The 25,357-nt window shown below is 42.4% G+C and overlaps 1 protein-coding gene across 2 annotated transcripts in view; it reads right to left on the minus strand.

Moving 5' to 3' along the window:
• Positions 1-25,357, minus strand: part of lingo1a (leucine rich repeat and Ig domain containing 1a) — a 137,741-nt gene that overhangs the window by 7,742 nt on the left and 104,642 nt on the right. The window contains exon 1 of one of the 2 annotated variants that reach the window (XM_035156982.2): positions 20,087-20,883. The exons of the other annotated variant lie outside the window; for it this stretch is intronic. The gene's annotated coding sequence lies outside the window, so the exon portion shown is untranslated. Of the gene's footprint in view, positions 1-20,086; positions 20,884-25,357 lie in introns of those variants that run through there. 2 annotated transcript variants of the gene reach the window in all.

Below are 25,357 nucleotides of genomic sequence, written 5' to 3' on the forward strand. Positions count from 1 at the left end.
ATCAGAGACCTGCGCCGCAGCCTGCTGTGCGCCTTGTTGCCTTCAGCTATACTAAATCATTCTTATTCTGTAACACCACATTGATCAAGTCGGTGCTGAGCGCTGTGAGATGGAGTAGTGTGGGGCTTTGTGTGGCATACTAAGACACCTAAGAAGGAGTGGCCTTATCACAGGCTCAATTACGTCTGTCACCATGGATCATGTGGCTATCACATATTGGATATCAGTCTATGAGATCTTATTGTCCAACTTTATTACCAGTGACACTGAAACGCAATCAGGAAAACAATCAAATCATAATCCCTCGTTGGTAAAGCTCCATAACTGCAGCAGGTTAGAGACGCCAGTCAAGGCATCTCAATGAGTCCTTGGAGTCCTCCACACAGGGGGGGAAATGGCCACAAAAAACAATACACTTCGCTTAAGTATTTTAAACAGCTGTTATGAAGAGAGAATTCTTTTTTTCTAAAGCTTTTTACAATCGCTCCCTCAAATTGTGTTCCCATGTTTTGTTCACGAAAGAGCAGCTCAGACATGTAATGCACATGACTTCGGCGGCAACTATGCAGAGAGACGAGCAGAGACGGGGACACATTAAGATGAAGTATGTCATCCAATGGGTAAACATCCACAGCTCTGTTTTGTTAATGATCTGGTGTTATCGTTCCCGCACAGGCATGTGGTCTGAATGCAGTTCCTCATTCCAATCAGCACTCCAGTGAGCTCCCAGAGAATTACATTAATTGAGGTGAAATGAGAGGGGGCGTGCTTCTGAAAGGAAGAAATGCGGTTGAGGATAAGCAAGACAACGGTGCTCAATAAATGAGGACCCGCTGGTCCAAGACCAGTAATAACTAGATCGGTGAATGGTGAGATTAACGCCTTTATGACAGGATCCACTGGGAGCCCAAAGATGTTGCTTCGCTTCTGGAAGAGGATTTAGCCCTTCGCTCCTTTTACAATAGATGGCATTACAGCAGGCACTTCATCGGTGGACGTACAATCATAATTAAATGGACGACAGGTACGATTTTGACTTTACCCTTTGCACCGAATAACAATGTGAGGGTTCACACCTTCAGCTCCTGCCCAACTGTAGTCATCACATCAGGTTAATTGGAAAGTGTAAATTGCATATAATTCTCTTTCTGAGGTTGTTTTTTTTTCTATGAGGGTCACTTTTCCTTTGATTAACTTCCTTTAAGACGTTTCCCCATTAAACAAGTTGAATGCACCCACTTGTTGTAAGTCATTGATTGCTTGGTGTAGCTTTCACATACAATACGCTATTGCTTCCCTAAATCTCCCTCCGTGCATCTGAATGAGTCTGTCTGTCATCATTAAGTTCTCCACAATAAGCACATTATACATAGGTGGGGAGGGGCATTGTTAAGACCTAACCATCGCCCCGCGCTTTAGTTTACCTGTCACAAGCCATCACTCCTGAGCCTTGTTAAATACCATAGTTAAACACCTGTAAGCTTCTGGGAAATCCTTGAGATGATGCTGACGTTATCTGTAGCACAAAGTGTTAAAATCCTTTAATGCCCGTTCCTCTGTAAAAATGCTCAGTCAGCTGCTAGGCTAATCCTGAATGGACGGACCCAGCTGCAGGAATTTATTTACTGTACTATATGCATGACTTTGATAGTCTATCCAGTAGAATTTGCAATTTTTGCGGTTTTTACAGGTTTTAGAGGTAAGCAGATGTCCCTATCTCCAATTTAATCTTACAGCAGATGTAACCGATTTACAAGGAGCAGGGTTTCTTTTTTTGATGGCATTAACTTTCAACACTGTATTTTTGTATTTTTTCATCATTTGAAAATGAATCAGTTTAATTTAGTGTGAGATGATATTAGATAAACTGCTTCTTAAGATGCTTACCGATTCTACTTTCTCTTATAAGTGGCAGCTTCGACTTATAACACAGAACATGTATATTGACAGCCATACTTTGCCAAAAATCCATCTTAACCGGGAGCGTCTGACCTTTAGCTCCCCAAGTAAGCTCACTTTCACACTGCTTTGGGGTCGCCGCGCAGAATTTTAAGAGAAAGGTTACCTTCGTGTCATTGAGACGCTAAGCTGCCTGTTGGGATGGCTGGCCGTGGCCTGGCCTGTGAAATGGCAGGGCTTAAATGTAAGCCAACGCCCGACAGATGGACGGCAAAGCCCTAATCCAGGCGAAGAAGCTGGTTGGTGCAACAAGGTGCAGAATTCCAACAGTGGCCAGCTGTTGTCCCGAGGAAACTCTGTCATGAATCCTGTCAACATGTCCCTCCTGAACTTCACCTCGGGGAGGGGTCATTTAGTGGCTCTTTGCGGGTCCTCAGCTTATTGATGCTGCACGGCTACAAATATATTTAATTAGAGGATATCACAGCAAAGTTAAAAGAGGAATTTTAGGTTACTCTGATTTAAATAAATGGAGTAGAGAAAAATATTCGTATAGGCCCATGCTTATTTTCATTTTTCTCTGATGTACTCAGGTGTCTCTTACAAAAAAGATATTGATTATTTGAAGGTTATAATAATGAAATGTTTTAATGATGCAATAATTCACCAGTATCTCAAACTATTGCAAACAAATTTGAATTAAATTGCTGAAAAAATAGCCTAGGACTGTAACCTATCAAGACATCAGGCTGCACTGCAAGACTATCGTACTGGATAGACTTCATTAGCTTTAGCCAGACGTTCCTAATAACCTGGAGACTGAGTGGATATCCTTTATCTGCACATATGTATTTAAATACCTGGCTTGTAAGAGTTAAATAAAAGGTTAATGTGAGAGATGCAAGAGTCTTATATAAATTGTGCATTTTCTGATCCAAAAGTGATTTTGTTGGCTGAGAAAAGCCTTTAGACCACTGTATGGGCCATTGACCCTCTGCTGTGACCTTATTGAGTTTTGTGGGTGAAAACAGTCAATACAAATATTATTGTTGTTATAACAGGTCCAGGGTTTTTGAAACTCTGAAAGTTACATTTCATTATTTCCCTCTCTCACACAGAACCACATTTATGTGGTTCTGTGGGACTGTGCCTCCCTTTGTGATGTTCCATCATTATTAAGCTCATTAGCCCCGTCTCCCCAACTCTGTTCGGAGAATCACCATTCATTTTTTGCTCCTAAGGAGACGTGTTTTCAAAGAGGAGCGGCCTCCAGAATGTCAGACTTTTATAAAGTGGATCCAGGACTGCGGAAGGACTCTGATCAGTGCTCGCTAATGAAAACCTGCATTTCTTTCACAACATCCAGCTAATGGAACGAAGCCATCCAAAAGTGTGTTTAGAGGAATTAAAAAACCAGACCTCATTTCCCCATGAAAACTAAATTTGACTGATATCAAGTCCATGGTTTAGCAGTGCAAACGCTTCTATATATCGGCATCTGACTACATTAGATCTAAATAAAAAAAGCTACAGGAAACTCTATGCTGGTGAAAAAAGAGGGCAGTATATTGTTTTCAGTACATTTAAATGAATATTATCTGTTGTGTAATATTTATCTTGTTTGGAAGGCCTTTATCTAATGTCACCTGTGAAAGTGTGGGCAGAAAGAAAATCTAAATATCACTTTGGTTATGCAAACATCACAGGCTTCACGTTCACAGTTTGGATGAAACCTGTAAAACCAGGGGAAAATGAAAACATATAGGCTGTATCAAACTACTCAGCTGCCTTATACGCAACAGATTCAATTTATTACTTGTATAACCTTGATCAAATGTCTTTCAAGTGCCTCTGAGGTAAAGCTTAAAGTGACTTTCACTCTTATTAACCTAGTCTATAATTGTATTATATTATATTTTTATTGTTTCAAAACTCAATTAGGGGAACCATGGTTCACAGATTCAACAAAAAAATGTTCTATGTGGACTCACAGTACTGATCTTCTGATCTTTAGCAGGTGTGCTGATCAGTGGGTTGTCCTGATCATTTGTCTTTGGTTTTGCAGTTATTGCTTAATAAATCAAGATCAAGAATAAATGGAAATTGGACCTGATGATGGCATTGTACGAACAGGAATTGGATCACCAAAAATTATTACAACTCAATTTTGAGGACAACATGAATGTCTGTTCCAAAATTCAAAAACAAAATACTCTTAAATAGTATCATTGAATACAGAAAAAACATGCAAAGACTTAAAGGTTCACTGTGTAGAATTTAGTGACATCTAGTGGTGAAGTTGCATGTTGCAGCTGAGTCCCCCCTCACCCTCCCCTTCCAAACATGGAAGAGAACCTGGGGTAGCCTTCAGTTTTCATAAAAACCCAAAAGGTGTTTAGTTTGACCAGTTCGGACTACTGTAAAAAACATGCGACTTCATTAGAGAGGACCCACGCCGGATATAAATATAAAATATTTAAATATAAAGGGGCCATTATAGGGTAAAGAAAACAACAATTCATACAATTTCAATGAACCACACTAGTGAAAACATCACTAGGATTATTTTCTATAAAATGTCTACCGATAGATACCTTTCACCTACATCTTACACACTGGACCTTTTAAAGTATCAACCAATTACTCCAAACATACAGTGCTCGAAGTGGGGGACATATTTATTTTAACAGGCCAACTGAAGTGTTGGGGCACAAAGTCAGTAAACAGAACAGCTACACTGGGAAAGGTTGAGCTCCCCCAGAGAGAGGTGCTGGAATGGCAGTTTCCTTTTTTCCCCCTTAAGGCTGAGAGAAAATGCTTGTCAGGCAACACACATACACATACACACACACACACACGGCCAATGCTGTTATAAAATCTCTGTTTGTCTGTGCGTTGCTTTGTCCCATAATACTGTGCCCCTTACTCTGAGACTTGATCTTTTAGTTTGGGGACAACTTGCTGACGGAGCCTTCAACACTTGAGGCGATTATGTCTCGGGCCACACGCAGCTGCACATTGACTCCTCGGCAAACACTACAGGAGATGCCAACCTTCGGTGCACCGCAGCACCACTGAGGGATACACTGGAAAAACACAGTGACAGTAAATGTAGGACAGGCAATAATCGATGAAGGTCACACAAGGTTTTTATGTTATACTTGGATACTGATCTTGGGTTTCGTGCGTTGCTGGAAATAATGTGCGTGGGACGAACCTGGCCAGTTCTACTCTGTTTAGTTTGGAAGATAGAGAGGCCAGTATACTAACAAGGCCCCAGGAGGTTCCTTTTGTCTGTTTCAAGCAACGGGCCAATGAGAACGGCCTTTTCTTCAGTCTGCAGTTCTTTTCATACTATTTTATTAAAGTTTGAGATTATAATCATTGTTTTACCAACCATTCACACAAATTGTTCGAAAGATGCAAAAGACTGTGAGGCCAGCCATGTTTAAGGAGTCGGCCTCCGATACAATTTGATTCATCGATCCACAGAGGATAGCTAGACAAGACTGAAAAGCGATTAATCATTAAATTGACTTTATCAAGAAAGATATCACATATTAGCTCGTTCTGGATTCTTAAACTGGAGGAGTTGCTGCTATTCAGTTTTCTTTCATCAAAATGAAAAATCTTTGCTTTTTGGGATGGCTGGTAAGCTCCTTTAAGACGGGACCATTGGCACTGATGGGCCCTTTTGTGACATTTATTTATAACAATGAACTGAAATATACAAAATTCACCTGTCGTTAAAATATTCACCTTTCGTAGCCCTACTCTAATAACCAGCAGGCAGTTACCCTGGAACTTAGTGGTGGAAGTGATTTCCCACAGTGTTGGTGCAGGGCTGTGTCTGAGCATCCACAATGTGTGCACTGTGCACACAGACGCTATTTGCCACTGAACTTCTGAACTTTGCTGTTTGCAAACAAAGTCAACTTTGTAGTAAAGGTTAGTTCAGATCAATTTGCTTTACCTTAGTCAGTACACACATTTTTTTCTGCAGAAACTTAATATGTGTCTTCATATAAACTGTTTTAATCGTAATGAAAAAGAAAGAGGCTGTGATTGTTTGCACTACAAACATGAGCTAACAGTTCAGATAACTTGTAGTCAATTTAAAGGTTAATGCTTTTTAAATGACACTTTTTTTCCAATCTTGCCTTATAGTTTTTCATTTCCAAAACTAAGGAACCCCTTTTCCTCTCTGGCATAAAGCAGCACACGCTTCTGATTATGAAGAAACACTGACGTCTCAACATTATTATTGTAATGAATTCACAGGCTTTTGTGCAAGAAGCAAAGGAGCTTAGGCCAATAAGCAGGTTCGCCCATTGCTGCTTTGTGGAGCAGCCATGAAAACATTTAACTTATGTAATAATTCATCTTTTCTTCATCTGCACAACGCAGCTTTTTTTGTTGCACAGAACTAAAATAGATTTTTATTAAAAAGCAGCTGCAAGAGAGTTGACTAAAACTTGATTTAAAACAAACAGAGACCAGTAGTAACTGAAATTTCGCAAATGACTCTGCTTCATTTGTTTTCACCTTAAATGTTTTATTTTTTTGATATTACCATCTACAGTGGAGTCCAAACACTGACACCACTTTCCCATGAATGAGATCCAGTGCACTGGGCATGTTTTTATGTATGGCATTAAAGACTGATATCCAGGAATCTATTTGCACAAGGCTGCAGGACATATACAGTTACATAAACAAACAGAGTGCCTGTCAGTGCAGCCAAACTGATTTAAATGAATCCATACTTTTGCTCAGAATTAATTATTCATGAGTGATGAGTTAATATTATGCAGCAAAATCAAGCTCTTACCTCTTCTCTTGCACATAAGTGATTGTCGAGACACAGTGTCAGATTAAATTTAAGAATGACAGTACTAGTCCTCGAGTAGTGCTGTGGGGGAAGGATCGTTTTGTTTTTTTTTTATATCTGAAAGGTGGAGACGTTGAAATTGTAAAAATTATTCTCGAGAACCCTACGGAATATCTCAGCAAATGAATTCAAGGGTGGATCAACTTTAACTAGGGGGGAGCCAGTGAAATATTACTCTTCTCACTCAATTTGTGAGTGAATACATTTTTTTTCCCTGAGATGAAGTGAGTGGATTTGGCAGTTGCCCAGAGTGTGTATGTGCGCGGGGTTTGTATTTGACCGCGCTCTCATGCTAAATGGGGAAGAACCACTATATCAACTCCAACCACACTCGGCTGTAGATTGTAGCTTCCTTAGCTGCGACTCCACCGCAAGCTACACTGGCTCCACAATTACGGGAGTCAACATGGAAATATGCCTACATTTCATAATAAATAATTTAGGCTATATCCTGTCTGCTGTTAGGAAATGTGATGGGCACAGTGTGCTGCGGCTCAAGGCCATATTGACTTTAATAGTGACTGGCAACTAAAGGCTTGCCTCTCAGTGTGGTGAAGGAAATGTGCCTCAGCTGCTTAGTCGGCCCTGCAGTGCACAGTGAGGCCTTTAAAGGAAAATGAGCTGTAATTAGTTGACGGAGAGGTGACCCTGATGCAGAAAATGCCACACTAATGCACTGAGATCTCTCATCTGAGGATGCTGCTGCATAACATACTGTGGTGGAGAGCGGCAACGATTACACACCAAACAATGGCGAATGTGAACTCTAACAATACTCGGATTGTTTTCTACATTGATAACTGTGTGTCGGTCTTTGTGTTCTAGAAATAGTCACCAAGAAATGCTTGTGTGGTTGAAAAGGACAAATGATAAAGATGCTGCCTGTCCGTGTTTCTACTGTTCAATGGGTAGAGGACAGGAAATGCCCTCCACAGGATACAAAGCAAAAAGCAAACCCCAAAACAGCCATATTTTTTCAAAGCCACTTGCAGCATCAGGACTTTGTATTAGACTTCAAATGATAAATTGGCTGCTTCAGTATTAGAGATTATGATAATAGTCAATTGCAGATACAGTCTTTCGGTATCACTGCATGTGTTTCCTAAAAAAATAAGAAAGTGAACTCCAGAAATGCCATAGATGCATTCAAGGTAGTTTAGGGAGAGTGTAGCAATTATTGTCTTTTAGAAAGCACTGAGATATTTATTTTATGACTGTACAATGTCCCGCGGAGGCTGCAGTTAATTTTTAATAACTACATTAATAGGATTTGTTTTTTTCTTTCAATTATTTATTTTTTATTTTTATATAATGATAAGTTCTGGTTTCAGTCTATTCTGTTACCAATTTATGTATTACTTTAAGGGACTCTGGTACAACACCTTACAGTATTGATGCCACCACCCATTTACCATAAAGTTATGGTTCTTTATATGCATTGGACTGTTTTTTTTTTTTATTACAATGAGCCATAATTTTATGGAAAATTTCACTGACTGCTAACCATAGTAGCTTGTAGAGCTTATCTCAAATATTTCAGTCTATACAGATGTGCAAAAGACATTTTTCATGTCCTATATAACTGTGTTAACGTTACATTTGTCTGTCAACATTAAAGCCTATATAAGATCTAAGATATAAGATTGTTTTTAATATTGGACAACAATATCATAAATGCCCTTGTTGTTATCAGCATCAACAATCTGCTGTTGGTTTGACTCTTTTCTTTTCTTTGTTTAAAACAAGCTTTAAATCTTTGTAATAAAACCTCGAAATGCTCCAATGTCAAGATTTATCTTTAAATATCCCTTCATGACTTTCCCTTTATGACTAGAGAGAAAATGTTCAATATCCCTCGCAAGGATTTCTAATACTGCAGTCGTGAGTTGCAACAGCCACTTTTATTCAAGCAAGAATTCAGTGGCATTGAACTGATTAAAGCCACAGTCGTGCCATCCATCTCCCAAGGCCTCTATATGTACCATTTCACACTTCGCCACTAGCACGCTTTCACATGTATCACAAAAAGGGAAAATAAGCAATAAAACAACTCCCCCTGCCTCAGCCTTGGGGCTATTTATCTCTCTCCCCCCTTTTTTTTAAATGCTTAGTCATTTTCTTATTTTCTTCCAAATACTTGTTTGTTGTAGAATGTCCATGAAGGTGACCCTCCCTCCACACCATCACCACACCATAGTTCTTGATTTATGGCTCTTAAATGTTCAGACTCTTGTATCAAACAGCCGAAGGGAAGAGACTTCGGTTTACTCATTTAGGATTTATCTCCTCCAATGGCACGGGCTCAGACAAAAGCACTGTCTCATAGGTGCTTTATCAAAAAACCAGAGGTGCACATGAGCCAAAAGCTCTGAGTCAGATTGTGTCTCTGCACCAAACAAAACAAAAGGTTTCTTTCCAACGCTCTCCGCAGCAATGAGAGAAGAGGGAGATTTGACCTCCTTAATAATCAGTGACGGGTCAGCAGTGGATCACTATGAGGTCTTCCCTCTCATCCTCTGTTTGGATGGTTAGCGTAATGGGCCTGTTGTTTTAATGAGGCCTGACCCAGGCTTTCATCTGTCGACTTTCAGCAATAAAATGTCGAGTGGGCCCACAACAACAAGGCAATTGGAATTCATATGGTGCCGTTCTTGCGCTGGCTGGCAAACGGTGACTCAGGATGCCCCGCTCCAACTCAAATGGACAACCTGATTGTTTATGCAAACAAAATGGAGTCTGTTGAGGCATTCAAGCCGACTGTAAATGAATTGTCCGAAGGCCACGGTCTGCCGGGGTATCAATCCAAATGGCTCTCTGTTGGTAAAACAGGCACATGCATTGACGCACACAAACACAAATATTTTTTTTGTTGTTTGTGTAGCTGGTAGACAGTCTAAGCTTTTACACACAGGACGTGAATCGATCAAAAGCAAACACAATCCTGCACATTTTGAGCTCGCAGGGTGTGTGATCCCTGCGTTTGGCATGCAATATTTATATTCTTCTCCTCTTCTGAGGATCGTTTCACCGAAAACAACCTTTACATGTCAATGCTTTTCCCTCCACAGCGTAGGGAGAGAGAGAGAGAGAGAGAGAGAGAAGCGCAGGCTTGGCCGACCCCACCGTGGCTCCAGTGCAGAGATAGGGGAGCTTAATCCATGTCCTCTGAGAGATCGCCCAGAAAGATGAAGCCTTAATTAGCCAGATAAAACCCCACATAATGACTCTATTGATACAGACTGGGAAATGAGGACTAAGCAGAAGGAAGAAAAAAAACACAAATACTTCTGTATATATGGCTGAGATTGGCTTAGGAGACAGTTAGCAAAGTAAGTCCTGATAAAAAAAAAATTGGACAGTTCACTCTCGCTCTCGACTCCAGCAAGGGAGTTTTTGTCTCATCTCTCTGCGCAATCCACCTGCTCCAAATTTCTTTCATAAGTAGCTTAGAGGAAAAAACGCTGACCTTCATATAATCAAAGATTACGTGCAGGAAAACAACAACAGTTTTTGGAGTACTTAAGCAACAGCACTCATGGGAGGTTCGAGCAATTAAAGGCAAAATTACTTGTCTAAGCTGTCCTTGTATCCTCCCCATTCCCTATCTCTGGCTCCCCGTAGTACGAGGGGAGGTCATAAAGATAGTGAAAAGAAGAGAATCACATCTCACTGGCTCTGCTAATCCGCCGGGTACTAGAGGAAGCAGAATCGCACTTTTTCGAAAGGCATCTAGGTATTTCACATGCTGCACATGGATCAGGGATGAGGTGACCCTGTGTGGTATTACCGGGTTGACTTTAGGGCGGCAGAGACACGGCAAATCCCTTGTCAACACTTGTGCACCCTCTTAGAAATCATTACAGAAGAAAAAACAAGACTCGTTAAAATGTCGCTCCTTTTTGGCTTCGGAATCCTCAAAGCAATTCTGATAGAACCGATTTAAAATGGTACGTTTTGATAAGCTCACATACACCATGTGTGAATTAGTATCTCCTAACACTGGAAAACGCTCTTTATAGTCTTATTAAAATTGGTATCAAAGCTCGTCCAGCGTCAGTCTGCGGAGCGACGGCAGTGAGATGCGCTCTGCCACTTGTGCCTTAATTAAGGAGAACGACTGCTTTTTTTTTCCTCTTCTTCTCACAAAGCACTGCGTCGCTACTGACAGGCAGATACATTTTAGAAAGTCCATCTTTGTAGTCTTGTCATGTTCGCCCCGTTGTGATGTAACTTGTATGACATTTACAGAGGAGACCTACGCCGGCAGAGCTGAACGACTGCAGACATGTTTCTTGGTTTTGAAAATAAAACAATCTGCGCAGTCTGGGTGATTAAACACTTATTTATAGCTTTGGCCGACGGACGAAAAATAACAAAAAATGGTGGATTAACAAACACCATCCTGCTAAGATGAAAGCCGTCCTGAAACTAAACAGAGACCAGACGATAAACAGATGCACTGCAGTGGTCTAATTTTAGTAACATTTAAATGCTGCACTCAGAATTAAATAGGCCTATTAATCGATGAGTCATTCAACAGAAAAATCTATTAATAACTGTATTCATAATTCAAACAATTCTTTACAAGTATTTATCGAGCAAAACATTTCCTGTGCTTAGATTGTTGGACAAAACAAGATGGATGACAACCCTCCAGACTCCGGGCTTTGTTTTGAAGAATGGATCCAACCTCTGCCCTGTGTCATTTTTGTTTTTGTACGTTCTGTTTGGGCTCCACCCCATGTGATCAAGGTCTTGAGTCACACAAAATAAACAAAATAAGACATTTTAGACAAAAACAATGAAGTTGAAACTATTAATTGAATTATACTCATGTATATTTAAGGCGGACTATTATCTACTGTTGTCTACCATACAATATTCAGCAGAGGGCAAAGCAGATGATAAAGAAAATAACTGCGCGCATGCTGTTAAGGGGCTGAGGCTGAGGGACGAGCTATGGGAAATGGAGAAGACACATATTTTTTCTTACTGTTTGACTCATTATTGCCAACATGGCAGGTACGAGCACAAAGAAATGCGGAAGATCTGAATTATTTATATGACATTTGCATATCTAACACATGTTTAAGACTAGGGTGAGGAGGGATCATATTAATACTCCTGTGTTTTTTTTATACAGAAAAAGCTTTGCCTATTCACAGCCTCAATGCAAAGTGAGACCTATGACATGTTTCACTCCAACAATATATATATATATATATATATTCATCTTGTCATCGTAATGACTTGTGCCCACCTTGGGAGTCCCCTGCTAAATCAGTTATGAGATGGAAGGGTGAAAAAATGCTTGGCCCATCCTCTCGCCCCACGTCGCCACTCTGCAGACCTGATCTCTCCCCCTCTCTCTATTCCCACAGGTTCCCAAACTACTTTGCACTTCTGTGGCAGAGCGTCACTCACCAGTGTCCAACAAGGTCAAATGCCATTTCATTTTCTCGCCTTTGATCGCTGACTGGCTTTCATCAGTCTCACCCTCCCCTCCCCACCCACCCACATACATGCCACCACCACCACCAGCAGAACCTTTTCACTGGTTAAACTGCCCTAACCCATCTCCATCGGATGTGACTGGCAGTAACGGGAGTTTAAGAAAAAACGTCTGTCCAGAGGTAATAACAGGAGCAATCGATCTCCGGCTCGTGAAGTCGGAGCTACACTTACGCTTTTAGACCAGATGAGAAAAATAATCAGAGTGGACCGAGGTGTGGATTTAGTTGTGGCAAACATTAATCTCAAAGTCGTCGGCCGCACTTGAAAAAAAAGCTCCCTGCATTCTCTTGCGACTAAATGAGAATCTCCATCTTGGCTCTCTGCGTAATCAGCCCCGCCTGCACCGAGCAGCTCCACTCAGAGAGGAGGCTGCGTTTTTGTGCTGCCGCGCAAAGTTCCATCAAACAGACCACATATTTCAAATCAAATCTCTCACATCAGAGCCACAGCACTTCAGCATGCTGCCGTGTATGAAACAGACATTATTTAGGGGTTTGATATGGTGGACGTGAAATAGCAACATCCCTGGTTTGAGCCCGACTAGGAATGTCCCCTCCCCTCTCACCCCTCTTATATCTTCTATCCATTAATAGAAACAATCAACCAAAATACCTTTTAGATACAGTATTTTATGACTCCCAGCTTTATTGCTTTATAGCTTTATAGCTTTATCCCGGTTATTGATACAGTGTGTTACGCATTTCAACACGTCAAACTAGCTTATACTTCCAAACAGCTGAACTACATATATATTCTTAGGAGCTCTATTATTATTATATTTCAGACATGAACTCTCTCTGACTCTTGTTAGGTAAAGGACATTGTTCAGAGTTTTCCTTTAACACATGAATAACGCAGCGGGAGATTCTCCGTTCCCAATAACATGTTTAAATTCCACTGTGGAGATCACGTGGTTTTTGTTTACAGCACATCAACACTGGCGTCGGTTAAGCTCTTGAATCTCGTTATTTTTCCAAGCTGACATCTTCTACATTTATGGCAACTCTTTTTCATCCTGATATATTTATATTCTTTTTTGTTTTTTTCTTGCATCGCTCTGTGTTACAAAAGTCATCAACCCACCTGCTGGCTCGCGGTGAAACCTCTGGAGAACCTCTTGCTGTGTTTTCACATGGGTTCACTCGGACATTATGCGGAGGCTTTACTGGGGAGCTGTCAGGAGAAACTCCAGAGAATGTCCAACTGACTTGGACACGTGCACTCTCACATACAGCCCCTCCAGTTATTCTAAGGAGATTATCCAGAGTTCAGTTCATCCCTGAAAGCAGCTTCGATATCTTCATATTAATGTAAACAGTCAACACATTGTGACCTGGCCTAAATCGTGATGCATCTCAGCAAACATCTTCCTAAACTGTGAGGATGCTACGATCGTTCATGTTAAATAATTGAAGGTGTGCCTGAAGAATTACATGTTAGGTTGAAAATGTATTCTATTTTTCAACGATCAATCATCAGATCTTTTAGCTGTTTATAGGTGAAAATGTTATGTTTAGATTGAGACTTGCTGGATATGGATTTGACAGTCCTGTGAGTTGCTTGCTGCAGTTTCTTCTTGTTTTCACATCATTAAATTGAACACTCTGGGCTTTTAGCCGCTGGTCGGACTAATTAAGCAATTTTGACACGTCGCTTTGGCTCTGGAAACTTGTGCTGGGGATTTGTCATTATTTTTGAAAGTCTTGTTGAGCAAACGATGATGTTTGGGAGGAAAAAAAATTATCAGTGATTAAAAAGGTTATTAGTTGCGCCGCTGATATATTCTGGATTTCTCAGTGTGATTTCTCGGCGCTCCATTTTGGACATGTTCTCCACTAAACGGGGATTGCACATGACAAAATGGAAACTGCCTCTGCATTGTTTGTCACATACCAAAGACAGACAGGATATTGTGGCACATCCCAGCTGTCATAATCGGGTATTCCATTTCCAAGACAGACGAATCCCAGAATATCCAAAGAATATGGTACTTATGTTAAAGAGCCGATTACGCTAATTCCACTGTATTCTTTCATAGCATTTCTTGAAGATATGAGTAAGCTCCGTTTCAGGTCTAACCATTGGTGCGATTACTGCTGCTTCTTCATGTCTAGCAAACTAACATCTCCCTCATGCCACCCGGGCTGGTCGATAACCTGAAATCCGACCTCTTGTTTCCACCCTGCACTTTCGCTCTCCTCCATCGACAGTATTAGTGGGTCTTTATTACATTGTTCTGTCATTCCCCTCTCTCTCTCTCTCTCTCTCTCTCTCTCTGCATTGACGGCGAGTGGGTGAAAAGGAAGCCAGAGTGAGAGAGAGTGAGAAAGCCAGACAGAGAGCGACAGAAAGAGAGAGAGAGAGAGAGAGAGAGAGAGAGAGAGAGAGAGAGAGAGAGAGCTTTCAGGGAAGTTTAACAGAGGGAGTGAGAGCGACCAAAGAGCCAGCCAAAGAGATGGGGAAAGGGAGCTTTTAGGGGACTAAAAGCCTCCTGCCGATGCCTGTGTTGTCTTGAATCACATGATAAATGGGACCAGACTGTGAATGGATGAAAAAGCAACCTCACTGATGTGACGTAAGGAGGAGATAATGGCCACATTGAAATATTTGAATTATCAGAGAGCGCTCTAGTCCAAGTATCACACAGGGTAGCCTTTGTGTACTGTACTGTGGGAGCACTTGAACAGGGGTGTCCATGTTTTTTAATGATTTCTAATTGGATGAGTTGGTGGCACTTTTGAAAGAGCAGCCACAGCCACATGTTCATATCTATTCAAAATGAATTTGCTTAGTGTGAAACGGGGGACTGTTTCCACATCGTGGAAAATCTGAACCAAAATGTTTTTCTTTTTTTTTTAAATGACTAATTTATATATTTTAGGCTACAGCAACTTTGAAAACCGGAGGAGACCTGGAGCAGATCGGATGTAAATGACAACTCCACTCCTAAGTAGCTACTCGGTCGGCCTTCTACCCAGAGACGAGAGGGTTGAGAGCGCTAATATTGTATCTAAACACCGAACTCACTGAACTCTGAATCTCAACAGGGTGTTTTAACAGCCATTACATCAGGGAGATGGGGCACAACACAAATCTTGCTCCCATTTATGGGAAATATCACACGCTCCATTTGAGTGTGGCTGTGTAAGTGGAGCTGCTGTTGTATTTCCAGTGGCCACTGAATAGTACGGCTTGAATAGATGCTTGCAGTGGAGCAGATGCAACATATTGTCATTTTGCTGCACAATGCTAATCATCACGGCGGCAAACAATTTCCTCCAAAATCTAGTCATAAATGCGAGTATCAAGTGAGACAATAATGTCCATTGTCTGCAGATGGAAAGAAAGGGAAGTCATTGTTAATAACAATGGATTTAGAATTCGCACCAAAAGACATCACATTTGGTTTTGAGCTGCTTTGTGTCGAGCTTATATCCTTGAAATATAACCATCTCCAAGAATAAATTGCAGATGGCTATCAGCAGCAAACAAGATAAATTAAAGAGAGCATTTGTCCTGTTGGAACTCGCTGTAGTTGTTTTAGCACCGACCTCTTATGCGAGGCAGCTAGTCCGAGGACATCTACCGCCTGAGCCGCTGTAGCACCAGCAGCGCTGTTGACTTATGTGTCAATCACACAATCATCTAAAAGAGAGAGGTCTACGTTTAAGTCTGCCTGGCAACAGGGGCCCCGGCACAGGCATTGATTAGTTCCTCTGCAGTGAATACAAATGCCTTCTCCAGGGTGTTGGAGAGGAGCCTTAGTAAGCACAATAACACCTCCCCAACCCTTGACCCATCACCTCGTCCACCATCAATGCCTTTTTTAATGATGCATCCTCCAAGGGACTCCGAGTGGTTTATAGCAGGAGGTTATTTCAGGCCTGACAATGATTAGGAGTTTGCATCTAATTCAAGAAAACGCTTTGCAATATCATTTCATTGGAAGTTGAAGGTAAGGGAATTCAAGAGATCATCAAAATGGGGGCAGTGGTCGAGCCTGATTACAAAAATATATGGATGCACTTGCACGTGGGTTGAATACGGTAAAAACGTGGATGAACAGGACTCTCGCTCTTCTATGTGGATATCTTGATTTCTTTTTTTTTTTTACACAGGCATAAAATGCGCAACTGCTCCCTCAGGCCACCTTTGCAGAAATTCCCTAAAGGCTTCTCTTTCACAGCACTGTGAAGCAGATCACAATAAGCTGAATCCTTTAAAGGTGAATGAACCCTACAGGCTAACGTGAATGCATTTTGACAGGCCCCTGACAACCACTGTGCAGGGACTTTTCACCTAAAGAATCCATTCAAATACTAATATGGTTGTCATCATAATTCGTCAGTCTTTTTTTAATAGCTCTGTTTAGTTAGAATGAGTCGTGGAAATACAGCTACTTAAATAATGAGCACAATCACAGGATGTGAATATTTCCTCTGGCAGTTCCCAATGTAAATATTTAAAATGTGCTTTTTGCAGCTTTGCGGCAAGTATCATTGATGTGATAAATACATGCTAACCTGTTTTGTATGTATTCTGGATTAGTGTATACAATAATTATGTTAATGTGTCCAACATCATGGGATTTAGAGCAATGGGAGAAATGATGCGGTGAGAGCCACTGTCCCACTAATGAAGGTAACGTAGAGGGCAACACACAGGTTTTTCTGTGGGTTTATACATTGCAGCATTTACTGTTGAAACCCTGGATATATATATATATATATATATATATATATATATTCGATTGAGTTTCGTTAAAGCAGCATGAAATGTCTGGTGCCTAACACATGAGCTTCTTTTGATTATTGGTCACCCAGAGGCCTGCAAACCATAAAGCAGCTCCCGCTGCGAGAGCAATATATGACACAGATTCTGAGCATGCACGCTGCTGCAAATAACAAGACCTCGTGTTTTTGGGGCAGAGTGCAACAAGAACAACCATTTGCTACGATGCTTCAGATGTTAGACTCATTTTGAAACAAGCGAATTGAATATTAGATGATAATATTATGAAGCTGTGTTAAATGCCAGTGCCACAGTGACTGGGACACTTTAACAATAGGTGGCACACACCCTGCTCCAAGGGAATGCACGGGTGAAACTATAAAAGACGGACCAAAAAAAGAATCCTGATGATTTTTCAACAATTGCTGCTGCTGTTCTTCCTCCTTATCTAATTCAAAAGACATCTACCAAGGACAACATAGGCTTGTGAGCAGCCGCCACCCTCCCCCCCGCCAATCAAACAGCTACTACAGGCCTTTTTATAAACATGCCACCCAGCCTCGGGCACTGATGTATCAAGGCAGTGGCATCAAGTAGAATGGCAGTCGGGTCTTATGAAAACAACTTAATTGCGGTCCCGGGTGGAAACTCTCAGCACTGTGTCATCGTGGCATGATGGAGGCATCATGGCCTCGCAACATGGGAGCTAATAAACACCTTATCATTGCAGTAGGTGTCAGCTTTGCACCCAGGATGACTGTCTCCAAGAGACACACACATACACGTCATAAGCCAGCATTACCCTGCTCACTAAGACTATTGGTCATTTAGTGTGTGATCAGTCATCACGCAGCAGCATCATTGTCCACACCGTCGCCGCCCACTCGGTCTCGGTTGCTCCTCTGCCCCTGTCACGCCGACGAAACTATGGCGAGGCGGATTTCTTTCCTAAATGATTTAAATGCCGCACACACGCCTATTCTTGCCTTATTGGTGCGCTTCCCCATTCTTCTGATATGGGATTAAATTACAAACATGCCAAGATGTAATCACTCCATAAATTCCCAGGATATATAATGCTGTTATCAGGAGCATGGTTTTCCTGACATCTGATACTCTATTATATTGGCCACTATGTAGAGGTTTGGCTTATTGCAAACATTGATCAACGTGTTGTAATTCAATACAGCGTGTCACCAGCAGCATAATGTTGCAGGGGAAGAAGGGTGGTGGTTGGTGCTCTTTGCTACATATGTCCTATGGCCTGCTGCAGGGCAAAGGGGTGAATCTCATTGACGGCTCGTGGATGGTCAAGGTCAGCGGCCGCACATTTGTTTAATGACGGCGGCCAGAGGAGTTTGGACGAAGCGGATCGCACTCTTCAGCAGCCGGCTTTCCTGAGACGGACATTATTGAGGCTGCAGCAACGCACTCGTCAACTGGATCAACCGGAAAAACCTCACCAAAAAAGAAGATTTCAATCCTGGGAGTGAAATCAAACATGTTGTGACACCTTGCTGGAATATGGAGAAACATTTAACGTGATAAGGTCGCTCTAAAATCACTGCTTAAATGGAAAAGGTATTGTTTGGTAAAAAGAGCACACAAAAACTGAGGGAAAACACAAAACAAAGGATAGGCAATAATGCCCCTTTAAACCCCCGTCCTTGTGCCACACCCTTGCCCCTGTATCTGCGTGACATCTCAGAGTGTATCAGCCATCTATCATCTTGGATCGTGGGTCCAGATAAGGCTGGAGAGGCTGTGCTGCTGCGGCTCCAACTACAGGAGGCTGCTCCTGCTGTATCTGGCTGTCCGCTCCCTCCGGCTATTTATAACCAATACAGCTACAGCACTTTATGAATGTCCGCAGGCACAGCATCACAGAGTCTTCTGATACTCTGCCGCAACTGGGTTTCTGGTGTGTCATTAGAAGAGCCAGTGCTGGACAATACGGGGCGAGAAAAGGGAAATAAGGAGAAGAAATAATCAGGGGAGGCCACTGTCATATATTCTGTGCAAATGCCGCCTTGAATAACAAACAACAGACGGTGTGTGGCACCCACCAACACACAAGTTTCACCCTGTGTCCTGTGTAGTGGCAGTGTGGGATCCCATGGCTGTTGCCTTAATGAAAACAAGAATCCCCAAGTCGTTTTTTTTTTTTAGAGGAATCAATAAAAATGCACAACTCCTTTGCAGCAGAAGCCCAGGCTAGCTTTTTTTGTTTTGTTTTTATGTATATATACACAGCCCATTTAACAGATAGCCATCTTTTTTTGCAGATGGATAAAATGGCATGCGGGGAGGACCTGCCTCACACTTCCACACAATCCACACAATGAGGAATAGTATCTCAGCCCATTGCGTGTACGTGGCCAAATAAAGGCTAGATTAAGATAACATTTTTCAATTCAACCCCCCACCCCCTCCACCTCCACACACACACACACACACACACACACATTTGCGGGACAATTAAATTTGATTAATGGCTTAAGCCTTCATCCTCTCAGACAGGACACACACACACACACACACACACACACACACACACACACACACACACACACACACACACACACACACAAACGTCAATGACCAGAAAAGATGATTAAATAGTCCGAAGGTTCATCGATAACAAATCTATAAATTAATTGTCAGAATCTGCGCGGGTGAGATGCGTTCTTTACCTGCAGAGGACGCGCCTAACCACACTCCAAGAACCCGCTCCTGCCTCCCCTGCCCTGACAGCCAGTGCTGCCCGGTGATCACCGCGGACTTTGCAGGATCCGATGTGAAATCGGGATGAGCTCCCGTGTGTATCTTGTGCTGAAGTAAAGTCTCCGTTGTTCGGATGCACATTCAGAAGTCTACACGTTTGAGCGATGTTTTCTCTCCCAAGTAGCGCAGAGATCGTGTTTTTAGCTGCATTCCATTCCCAAAAAAATCTTGGCCCACATTAAACTGCGGCTACATTACGCACGAACACCGTGGGGGGGACAATGAAAGAAAGACCCGGGTTTTGTGCCATCCGGATCGGACACTCACCTGCTGTAGCCTTCACTGCTTCCAAGCATCCTTTCGCATTTCTTCCCGACGGCAACTCCCAGCCACCAAGACGCAAATTGAGACGCACTATCTCAAGTCCATCGGCTCGAAAGACAGCTCTCGGAAAGAGGAGAAAAACGACGCAGCCAGTCGTTTCTATGCAGATTTCCCAACGGTTTCCAGAGGTCGTGTAACGATGACAGCTGTGGTTTGGGAACAGGCAAAAAAAAAAACCCTCACCGCAAACACACACGGGGACACACGCACACACAAAGCGGCGACGCTCCCTCGGTGGGTAATGGGACTCCCTGCGCGCCCCGGACTCGTCCGGAGGATGAGCGTAAAGAGCCGGAGAATAAAGACGGAATGCAAATGGCAGGTGGAGAGAGAGAACAACTCCCACGCACCCGCTCCCCGATGCAAGCAGCTCTCGATGCAGCCTCTCGACCCACAGCCTCGCAGACTCTCTCTCAGCACTGTGGCAGGGAGGAAGAGGCGCACACAATCCGCTTGCTGGAGGGAGGGACGGAGATGATCGGCGGAACGCACTCTGCCCAGTGTCCTACTCAGCTGTGTGCGCGCGCGTGTGTGTGTGGAAGGGTGTGTGCGCGCCGTTTTGTGCCCATATGAGTCTGATCACCATACGCACGCAGTCTGGTCATTTGCTGCCGTGTGTGTTTTAGATTCTGCGCGTTTTGTGAAGCAGCCTTATCTGTCCAGATTTGTCTGCCAAGATCCCAGCCTCTCCTCCCGAGCACACGCGTTTACGCGCACGAAGACGCACGGAGACACCCACATATGACACGTCTGCTGAGGGTGTAGTGACTACGAAAAAAGAACTCACAGTACCACCGCAACATGCACACGTTCAAAGGTTTCACAGAGAAGCTGCTGGATATACAAATCAAATTTAAGGCTGGAGTGGAGACAGTGGTGAGGAGGCACCAGAAAGTAGCAGTTCCTCTTTTGAGGGCCTGATGGCACTGTGGGCTTCATATACTGCTCTCACACACACACACACACACACACACACACACACAGGAGCAGGGTACACTTACAACACACAGTCTCTTCCAGGAGGCTGGTATCAGTGTATATGTTATCTGATACATATCTGATCCTCCGTCTATCCTCTGTGACTTTAAATGTGGTGTTCATCAGAATATGAAGCACACATATTTCATAGCTGAGAACTCTTATCTTGTCCAATCTGTTATTGTCTGTTATCTTTAATTTGATGCCAAAGAAGAAGATTGTTGTTCTTCAACACATGATGATGAAGGGAACTCAGCCTCACTTGATCTCTTTCACTGATCCGGGATCAATTCACGCTCAGCTTTAATGCATCTCAAGTCGATATAAGCAGCCGAATGATATAATTCATTTGCAATCGCCGCCCATGTTATACATTGATTAGCGACGGATTCCTTGTGGTGTGGGTGTTTGTCAACACTATAGCCTCTGCCTGACTGTGAGAGGCCCGGGTTAGTCATTAGTCTCCTGCATGTTGTGGGGGATGAGGGCATATTTGATCTCAGCTGTTAAACAAGAATTCAATACAAGCTATAGATACCATTCTCTAAAGGCCAAAAGAATTAAATGCAAAACTGTGTATCTGTTAAAAGTATTATTATTCTTTAAGTTTGGAAAGTTGAGAGGAAGAAAAAGGAAGTTCTTATCAGATTTTATCTGTAGATCTTTGGCCAGTGACAGCACATTTCACACAAATACAACAATTTTAGCATTTTAAATCATTATGGATATTGGTATTATGTCCAGGAACAATCCATAATGGCACTCAGAGTGCAAACCTCCACCAAGGCCACAGTATGAAACCACATTTAACTTAGATCCAGATTTGTATTTGAATCTGCACCAAATTTCACACACTCATACATGTGAGTACCCTAAACATGTCAGATTAAAATAATAATAACAGTAATTCCTGGATCCGGATCCACAGCAGTGGATCATGCCTCACCCCCCCCCCCATGAAAATGTCACGGATAACGGTCAAGTTGCTCTTATGTAATCCTGTTAACTAACAAACGAACAAACAAACAGACACAACCATCACCTCCTTGTTGGAGGGAAACAGAGGTTTCTAATGTTCCCAAAGGTAAGCAGAAAAACATAGAGCAGAATGAGACAAAAGAACTTAAGAGCTCACGCTGAATCAACAGCTGCCTCTGGCTGTGTCTAAAACCATTTCCTTGTTTACCCATTCACTCTTGCCTAACAGTTTACTCTCTGGTGAGCAGTGAAGTGAGATTTCAGATCATCCTGCACCAACTCTTAACCCTTACATTACGCTAATTAGCAGTTCATTAGCAATTTAGCGTTTGGAAGGAAACCGGACACTGTCAGGTGTAATGTGCAGTGTGTTGCATAGTGCGATTGGTAAAAAAAAATAAAAAGGTATACTCTCTCCATTCTGGGAACACTGAATACCTGAGGACCCATTTAGCCACGGAGGCTAAATAAATGCAGGGACATAAGTGCATTTGGTTTAAAGGGATTAGTTGCCTCTAGTAATTTACGTCAGTAATTTAATGTATAAGTTATTCAAATATGGCATTGGTAGATAACGTGAGCTGAATATGATGAAAGATGGAGAAGTAATGGTGCGTTTGCCTCACCTCGTCTAACACTCTCATCACGTGTGTGTTTCCGTGAAGTTTTCCCTCTGAGCGCACAACAGAGGAAATGCCACAAAAGTATTTGTCTGGCAGTGTTAAAATGCGTCTCTGTCCTCCGCGCATCCTCCAGCGTCTCTGCAGAGGCCCTCCGAGCAACTTAAACCACTCAGGCATCCCAGCTACATGTGAATGTCATCAGCATCAGTTCACGCATGGCCAGGGCACCCTTGCCATGAGTACATGGTATTTTCTCTGTATCGTACAGCTGTTTTCTACTGGCTGGCCGTGAAACCACTCCTTCAGGGCGGGATGCAGGCTCTTTTGTTTCCAGATCAGTTCACTCGCACTGACCAGATCCAAACTCAAATACAGGGGTTACTCAACGGCTACTTTAAACTACTCAGTTGACATTCCATTTCTTTATCAACGCTTATGAATTCCATTCTAAACAATTTAAAATAATTATTTACTGATGCATATCAACATGTTTGTATAAGTGCTTGTGTGACACTATCATCAGCTCAATCCTTTTAATGTGTTAAACCCAATAAACCAACCACAACCCATATGTGAGTAGCCCTGGTCAAAATGTGTGGAGAGTGTTGCTGGTTGAATAAAACAAAGAGAGAATGAGATTTTAAAAAATAGCTTTGACAGGATGCACTTCATGTGGAGGGAGGAGAGAGGGGGGGGGGAACTCCTGGTCTGTAGCTGTGCCCGCCTCGTCTCCATCCTCGCTGCCCCACTAAGAGCTGCGAGCAACAACAACAGAGGTAACAATGGATACCTAGTGACGCCACGGGCTTTTAAAGCATCCCATCAATAATTCATTTGTTCTGCTGTGTTCCTCAACGCTGGCACGCACGCTTGTCCTTAATCTTTTGTTATACCGGATGTGAGGGGCGCCTGTCACACGGACACTGTAAAATAAATGGCTCAACAATGAATAACCATTTTGTTATCGCGATCATTCTAACTATCGATTAGGCTCATTCTATAAAGAGCATCACTCCTATTCTGATATTAATACACTTCACTGCATCATTACAACACAGCCACATCATGACAAGATTGCGCCAGAGTTGGAATACAGACATCATTTCAACCAAAGTCAGGCAACGTGTCTGCAAGTAGAGCTCCTACTCCAGCTCAACTCATTTCCCTCCTTGTGCCAAATTAAATGCTGGTGTTCGGAGTGAAAGTTTGTTGCCCAAAGGAAGTGACAAAATGGAAATGTAAGAGTGAAATCTACGTGACGTGAAAGCAGAATTCACCTGTGTACACTTTCTCTCCCGACATGATATCTTTTTTGAATAAAACATGACGGATGGGGTCTTACCACAGATCGTTTCTATTGTATGTGAGTGCAGGCATTCATGATATTTTTTCTGAGTAAAGTCAAAATCAATAAATAATCTTTAAAATCTAAAAAAGACCAAGAGAAACAACAGAAATGTAGCCCAGAGAAGATATAGTATGCAGTAATGTATTCAACACTCGGCTGCACTTGACCACTTTATTGCGCTGTAGTTTATATGATATATCTGAAGCATAAATGCAGACTTTTTGCACAAAGAAATTCAAGAGCTGAATAAAAAGAATGGAGGAGACATTCACAAGCAGGGGATATTTGAGGTTCAGAGTAAGAGCAAGTCCTGCTCTCAAACTGACAGACAGCGCTTTTGAATGAAGATGGGGACGGAACCCATATGTTGCTGGCGAACGTTTTGTCAGTGAGGGAATTTCTTTCTGTGCAGGGTGTCTTATCAGAGAAGTTTGAAACTTTAGTGGAAAGTATTTTTTGGGGATTCAGGTCCAAACAGCAGTCTGCACCATGCTGTGACAGCAGCCCGGCCAAAGCGCTGCACAGTTCTTCTCCCAGCGCATGATTTGGATAGCTCTTCAGGAAGTCAGCCAAACCCCCCCCCCACCACTGAAAACAAACAAACACAGAATCTGATCTATAGAAAGAAGACCCCCCTTCTTCTATTAAATAAGCCTTTCAACTTCCAAACAAAATGTGTATTTTTCTCTTTTAGAGTTTGTCCTGTTTCATCAGCATGTGAAGCTAACAAAAGGAGAGTCTCCACTACAAGCAGGTAAGCACTACTACACCCAGGGCTATGGCCATAGATTCAATTACATCAACATATATGAATGCTATAATTTGTAGCTGTATGGCAGGTTACTTATACACTGTGATTTCAGGAACATGCAGAGCAGCGGTGATTGACTCAAGGCAGAAGAATACAAAAGAAGACCTGCGTTCTATCACCACCCTTGCATATATCCAGATTCAAGCAGCAGATCCACATTCTCATGAATGCCATGTTGTCCTTTTTACAGCAGCACGCACAGAACCCCAGATACATTAGAGCATCATTATTTACCATCCTGTTCTTAATTTATCCCAGTCAACAAGGACAGGGCAGCCTCTGCTGCTGCAGCAGGAGGAGAAACCCCAGATGTGACCGGCTAAACTTGGCCTGCAAGAGTCATGTCAACAGTATTTCTTTCCAAGGTCTGTCGGTTTCAGAAATAGTATTGCCCATGGGTGTCAAGGTCACATTTAGGCAGCTGATACTGGCACAAAAACACATTGATAGGATTGACATGCTAAGGAGGGGCTGTA

The sequence above is a fragment of the Hippoglossus stenolepis genome, chromosome 5 (assembly GCF_022539355.2).
Source record: "Hippoglossus stenolepis isolate QCI-W04-F060 chromosome 5, HSTE1.2, whole genome shotgun sequence".
Lineage (NCBI taxonomy): Eukaryota > Metazoa > Chordata > Actinopteri > Pleuronectiformes > Pleuronectidae > Hippoglossus > Hippoglossus stenolepis.